We start from the raw sequence: 7,930 nt of genomic DNA, 5'->3' as shown, positions 1-7,930 counted from the left end.
ATAATGTGCATTGCTTAAACTCCGTCTTCTTCTTTTAAGTCATGCAAAATGGAAACAGCTTCAGCAGTGAGTGGGATAATGGGTAGGCAGCTGCCACTGCCTTTCACAATTGCTCTTAGTCATAACAGCAAGCCAACCTGTTTGCAGCGACAGATGATGGGCGTGAACAAACACAGGAACACGTACTGTCTGCGGGCTACGAAAACTTTGAAGAGGAGGAGCAGGCGGTGTGCTGATGTTCAGCAGGTTCCTGTGAGGTTTCTCGCTTTCTCTTCACTGTGAACTTGTTACTCCCCTCGCCTGGCGGGTTGACAGACGAGGCGACAATGGCCGACGAAGAGGAGGGGGATACCTACCGGGAGATGAAGCTTTTTCCACAGCTGTGGCCCCGCCACAGGTGCCGCTCTCAGAGTGATACCTCCGGATTTCGAGCTAGAGTTTTGTTCAAGCTCCGGGGAGCCCGCTCAGGTAGGAGAGACCTCTCACGAGTGGGCCAAGAAAAAAAAAAAGAATAAGGAAGTTTGAGACAAAGGTGCTTAATAAGCACAAAACAGGCTTCAGCTAGCTTTCTTTAATCAACAGTTAAGGTTATGCAAGTTATAGCAGTTACGTCTTGCTAGACAACATCTCCAAATTGCTTCCTCTGATTTCCTGTTCTCCAACCCAAAATAGTCGTCGTATCTCTTCCTCTCACATTTTGGGCTGAATTAAAAAAAAAAAAAAAAGCAAATAAAGAAGCCAGTTTTTGTTTGTTTGTTTTGTTTTATACTTAATTCTGCTTTCTTGTTCATACAATTCATACAGTTCATACATAGAACACAATAATTACCGTAGTAATTCATTGCTTTGTTGTGACACACTTGTAATTCATAACCATATAGTGGATACACCTATTTTTTTTTCTCAAAGTTACACAATAAATTGCATGGAGATCATCTTTGTCACGTCAGGGTGTGACACATAATTAAATTCACCAGTAACTGAAGTTAGCAAGTGTGCAGTTTCAGTATAATAACAATATCGGTTATTTCTTTGGATATTAGATATCGAAAGGTCTCAGAGGTAAAATGTAAAACCAATACTCGGGGACAGGGTGTTAAAATGATGCAGTGTGAGACCTCTTTCACTGTGTTAACCATGTGTCCGCGGTGACTTTCTTAAATGTCACTGTCAGGGTTTTGCTGCCTGAAGCCCGTGGCTTGCAGGCCTATATACTGCTTTAGTGGTTTGAACCACTTCCTATCAGTCATCTACACTGTTTTAACTCGGGCCGTGCTGTTTGACCAATTCACACGCCTCCCTCTGCTCTGACACAGTTTGCAGACATAACATTTATTAATTCACTGTCTTTTGGTGAGGACTTTTTTTCTTCTTAAATGGGATCAATTCATTATAGCATACAAATAACATTTGCGTTAATAGTTAATAGTTATATTGCTTGTCTACAGTTGCCACAGTAAGTGTCCTGTGTTTACCGTTAGGCTGTAATTACAGGACATGATTGTGGAGTGGAGCCGTTAGGAAAATAGATGCCCAAAGTTATTTATGTCTCCTGCCAGTTTGCATTTTGAACTTCACCAGTTGCAAGATTATTAAATATTTCTTATAAGTGCCCGTACATATGTAATCTTCACTCAAATCTGTTAAACATATGTAAGGTTCCAAACAACCGGTTTAGACTATACAATGACTGTAATGTGTACAAAACACACTATATTGTAAACTGAACGATTTGTAGCAACAGGGGGCGCTATTTCACCTTTCCTAACAATGATCCTTAAAAACAGCACACATCAACTCAAACGTATTACGTCACCCAGGTGTGGACTGATGGTGGGAGGCTGGGTTTATTTTGACTGAGATGATGTGAGATTAGAAATAGTGTAGTACACATCGCAAATGACACAGACCATATCTGTCATTTTACAGAATCATATTTTTTTCTTTTCTTTTTTTTTTGACTAGAAGGGATGAAGTTGATCGAGCTTCTGAGAAATGTCCCTTCCCAATATAAAATTGCTCCGGTGGGGAATATTAGCATGATTAATGGCAGAAGGGAGGGATGTTCTTTTCATGCTAAGTATGGTTTGTTTATAAAATATATGAGAATAAAAAGGAAATGCCGCCCACATACTTGAGAACATGCAAGGCAACAGGAAGCATAATTAAATGATAAAACAAAATAGGCTCTTTTAAGTAAAAGTGAATTATCTAAGCATTCCCTTTAAAAATGAATAAGAAACCACAGTCTTGTGAGATATTATGTGGCTAAATTGTAACCGGAGCAAAATCAAGGCAGAAAGTTTTTGAGTAAAGTGGGTCTGAATAAAGACTGACAAAAGATTCAGTTTAATTTTTGGTGTAATTTTCTATCACTTCCTGAATGTGCATAAGAATAACAAAGCATGTACACCAATGCACTTCACGGCTCTTAGGTTATATGTGGATAATGCGCATGCTAAGATGGCCTTTGATGTACTTTGTAAATAATATGTTGTCCTCCAGATGGGTACTGTTTCGCTGTCCTAATTAGAGAGGGATAAAGTAGAGGAGGAGATAAAATGGTACAAGAGGCCAGAAAATAGAGGAGAAAGATAGAAGGAAAGGCCAAGAACAAAAAGTACGAATTAAGACAAAGAAGAGCAACAGTGAACAAACAGACCAAAGAGTGGAAAGCAAGTGAGGCATTTGAATGCAGACAAGGGAACATTATGAAATCAGCGAAGAGCAGAGAGGAGGCAGAAAGGGATGCGAGGACTGGATGATTAAGGAGGAGGAGAGGACCAAAGCAAAGAAGACAACAGAGGAGTGTCAGCTTTCTGGTAGCTTGGCTTCTTGCGGGTACTTGCCTCGAAATTACATTGATTACAGACCCTTTTAGCCTGCGATAACTGCTTGTTAAAATGTACTGAAATGCAGTGAGCTGCCCTTCCCCCTTCACTGCCCACACATCTTTAGCTACCGATGTGGCTTCTGCAGCAGCCACTGACATACCCCAAAAAAGTTATGGTTTTTGTTTTTGGAGCGAATAAAAACACCATCTATGTTGCAGTGTTCACTTATTATAACCACATTCGACTTTTTCTTTTCAAAAGTCTCATATGGAATTGGAAATCACTAAATCATTAATTTTTAATAGATTTTGTTGAGAGCTCAATTTCTAAATCCTGGAGATAGACGATTCAGAGAAAGGATTTTTGGTTTAATATTTGCTGTGTCAATTGAAAGCTTCTAAAAAGAAAATATTTAATGTGAAATGTATTTTTTTTTTATTCCAATTACAACGGATAGATGTAGCGATGTCATGAAATGTGTGCCAAGTGATGGGGCAGCAGAGGAATCCGTCTGTAACCAAATGTAGACCACAGTTTAGGATCTATTAACTTATTTGACTATGGCTAGTATGTAGCAAAATACAACCACCTTGTTTCAGCTACATTTATGATGATATATGTTTTTTACATAATACCATCACATTTGAATTTATCAATGACCCTGCTGTGAGGCAGTAATTCCACCCCTAAAAATAACACGTCAGCGAGCTCTCAAAGGGTCATTGTGATTATACCTGTTTTGAGCAAAGCAAGACATTAGGTAATGGTTAACTCTGGTTTCTGGCGTCAAAGTTTAAAAATATTGAAAACCTAGCCTACAGCTCTGGAACCAGGCTTTATTTTAACATATGATATCAGTGGCAGATTTTTAAGAACAAATTTATATCTTTTATAACTTAAGATGCCTTTTGACCCATTTTCAACAAGCCCCCCAGGTGTGACATCCAGTTCAAGCGGTGAAACAGTTTAAATTTGTTCAGAAAAGTCACATAGGCGATACTCCCATACCAAGGATTGCAATGAATGTTAATCTTGGAATATTAAAAATAAAAATAAAAGGTTACATTAGCTAACATGCTAGCAGAAGAGAAGCTAGTTGTAATGCCTATATACAAGCTCTCCATAGAAGCCAATACAGAGAATGGATCTACAGAACATACTATTTTAACTAACAGTCAGTGTTTGCTTTTAACAGTATCAATCACTGACATTTGGCTCACCCTTTTACTAATAATTTATTACCAAATCACCAAGCTTGCCTAATCCCTGATCAACTTGAGTTTGTGTTTAAATCTAACCAAAACTTGACTGCAGCGATGTCAGATGCACAACCTATTTCATTTTCAGTAGTGAAGTGTGAGTAAGCCATACGTTCAGTAAACTCTCCTATGTGTTGCTCTACAGGGACATTCCGAACGCAATTCATCAGAACCTGTCGGCCTGCTGTTGCTGCATTTTAAATGACCTCATGATTATGCCAGCAGACAAACAAAAGGCAACTCCAAAGCCAATAATTATTCTGGATCAGCTCTGTTGTCTTGGTTTTTTAATACACTCCCTGAAATCTTCATGAACACTCTTTGAATGCTAATTCTAAGAAACTGATTTTCTTTCCTTTTTAATAATCACACTCAGCCTTGGTAAGGTTTTGGATGGACTTTATGTGTTGCTCTCACATTAAACTGTGAAAAAGAGAATAAGACTGCATCTCTTTTTGATTATCTTGTTAGATACTGGCACTTTAATGCTTTTTTAATCTATTCGCTTCTTTTCCGTGTGATCATGCGTGTGCCTGTGTGGGTGGGTGTTACTGGAGTTGATGAGCCAGTTTCTGTTCTTCTCGCTTATTGGGAGCCCTTTCATTGGACTGAATCAAAAGTCAAAGTCTCACTTTCTCTGTTTCTTACTCCCCCTCCATCTGTCTAACAGTAACTTTGTGCAGTTACTTAATAAGCCTTTAACTTTATTAATATATGTTGAAACGCCTCGGCTGAAAATGAGCAGGATGATTACTCTGCACAGCCTCTAATAATGATGTTTACATACAGCAAGTGTATGTTTAAGCGTGAAGTGGGAATTACATAATCACTCTGTATGTTAATTAAAAAATCCAGCAGAAGAGAGACACTAGTGATTAAAAAATACAGATATAAGATAGATAAATTATATGTATGTATAAAAAAAATATCATTTGAGAACAGAATTAAATAATAATAAGAGAGTCAAATACAATAATACAGGAAAATACTGACACTTGACACGTAGCACTAATGTTTGTGTGTGGACACCATATTTGTTCTCAGTCCACTTAACTTACATTGTTTACACTGGCTTACACACACACATGCACACACACACACATGCACACACACACACATGCACACATGCACACACGCATATCTGTTATTCTCAGTCCATCAGCACATTTTATCGTGCTCTGACCCATTTTTTCTTTCCACAGATTGGACTTTAATGTGAAATAGATATGCTTTATAATAAACAGAAAATTAAAAATCACCTGTGCTTAGTAGACGTGCACAGCCAACATAAATATGCAGCAGATATCTAAAGGAGACACGCAATAATCCTAACTTTTGTTGATATAAAACTTATTTAATTATTTAGTGCGCGCGCCTGTGTGTGTGTGTAAATGGGAGAAACGAAGAGAGAGGAAATAACCATCTATCTGGCTCTTAGTACCACAGAAAGCGATGAGGAAAGGACCCAAGCAGGCTTGGCAACAAAAGGCTGATAAGAAACTTGAACATTAACAAAGTCCCAAAAGGCACAAATAGAACCAAAGATGAGCACAGAGACAGAGCACACCAAGGAGCATAACAGATGAACTAGCAGACAAAGGAGGAACACAGGGCTATATATAAACACAGAGCACTAATTGGGGGAGCAGGCAGAACACTAGAGGAAACCATTAACAGCAGGTACAAACAGTCAGGGAAAGAGAGAACTAACCTTCAAAGTAAAACAGGAAATAGCCAAACACAAAATTTAATAGAAACATTTAATAAGAAGGGCAGCACGGTGGCACAGTGGTTAGCACTGTTGCCTCACAGCAAGAAGGTCAATTCCAACATCAGGCCGGGGTCTTTCTGTGTGGAGTTTGCATGTTCTCCCCGTGTTTGCGTGGGTTCTCTCCGGGTACTCCAGCTTCCTCCCACCGTCCAAAGACATGCAGCTTGTGGGGATAGGTTAATTGGATAATCCAAATTGCCACTAGGTGTGAATGTGCGAATGAATGTGAGTGTGAATGGTTGTCTGTCCCTGTGTGTTAGCCCTGCGACAGACTGGCAACCTGTCCAGGGTGTACCCCGCCTTTCGCCCTATGACAGCTGGGATAGGCTCCAGCGCCCCCCGCGACCCTGAAAAGGATAAGCAGAAGCGAATGGATGGATGGAATTTAATAAGAAGTCAGGAACAAAGGCACACAGAGGGAGGCATAAACATAGACACTAGGGAGACTACTACTACTAATAATAACGATAATAATCTAGATGAAATAAAACTTAGACTCCTCAGTGGAATACAGCAAATACACAAAACAAAGATAAAGAAATGTTGAATTTAGATAAAAATCAAAGCAAGAATCAAGAGCACACAATGAAAAATGTAAAGCGCTAGAACAAGAGTGAAAACAACAAAACCACCCAAAAACCTTGTAACCAGACCAGAGGCCATGGCACTTCATCTTTCTTGCATTTTTTATTCTACCTGCCCTCACCTGACTCTCTCTCATTGTGTGTGAGTATGTTTGTTGATTTTTATAGAGATATGATTCTCACAAATGTTATGTTTATATTCTTGTCGTTGGGCCACAGTCTTCAGCTGTCTTCTTAACTGTAATATTCAATAAGCCATAAATGGGGTTAAAACGAGGAGGGGGAAAAGGCCACTAGACAGCTGCAGTTTACGTCCGTGTCTTTTCAGACTCAGTGTGTGTACTTAATACTTAGTAATTAATTAAATTAAGAGGTGGACAGTAAAAATTCAGTATCTGAAAACCTTGTGAAATATGACCACATCTGTCTTTCCATTCCTCCGTTATAGTGTGGAATTTTTTTTTCCATTTTTAAGGGGATTATAACAGTGTGTCATGGTCACGGTCCCTGTTCATTTAACTGAAATCCATTCTTGGGTTTCTGGTTTTCATATTTTCCTAATGTGTCCTGGTGTGTTTCCTGATTTTTGTCTAACTCTGTTTATGTGTCTGTTTGTTTTCTTGTTTTTAATCATTCTCAGTTCCTGTTTTATTTTGGTAAAGAGTTTTTTGTGCATCTCTGATATTTTTGCTTCCTTTTTGATTTCTCATTAGTTTCACCTATGCCCTAAGACTTGTGTGTTTGGACTCCTCTTTCCCCTTTCAGGTTTCATATGTGAGTTCAGTTGTGACTTTCGTGTATTAATGTTTTGCTTTAGGCTTTACTGTATGATTTCTTGAGTTATGGCCATGGTGGTTAAGCTGGTATGAGGAAGTGTTTTTTTCTTATTGTTTTTTGTTTTTATGGGTAGCACATGACGTGTGCTTGAGCTATGCAATTTGTGGCTTTTATGATGCTTTATATCACTGCATTTGAGACATATTTATATACACAATACATTACCTTTTGTTTATTTTTCTCTTATTTTCCTTTCAATTCAACCATTTATTATATTAACTACTCGTTCAACTCAGAGTCACAAGCATTGGAGCCTCTCCAAGCTGATATTGGGGCACACACTGGTTCATCATCATGAAGCTAAAACGGAGAGACTGACAACCACACACTTACAACTTACAATCACCAGGAAATTCATTTTCCCAAGGGGCCACGTAAAAAAAAAAACTGGGAGGAGTGCACCCATTTGGTCAATCCAATTTTGCGTAATATCAATTAAGCAGAACTGAGTTACCTTATTCTGCTTAATACTAATTTTATCTCTTATAAACATATAGGCGCCCTCCAAAACAACCCCAGTTTCTTATGTGACCCCTTGAGAAAATTAATTGCCCACCCCTGAGTTCAGCTCTTGCAGTTCATGTCTTTGACCTGCAGGAGGAACCTAGAGAAAACCCATGCAGGTATTCAGTTCATATTTTATTT

Source organism: Rhamphochromis longiceps, linkage group LG13, assembly GCF_057381845.1.
Source record: "Rhamphochromis longiceps isolate RC_006_pf linkage group LG13, R_longiceps_female_GT1.1, whole genome shotgun sequence".
NCBI lineage: Eukaryota > Metazoa > Chordata > Actinopteri > Cichliformes > Cichlidae > Rhamphochromis > Rhamphochromis longiceps.
This window is presented reverse-complemented; position numbering follows the sequence as displayed.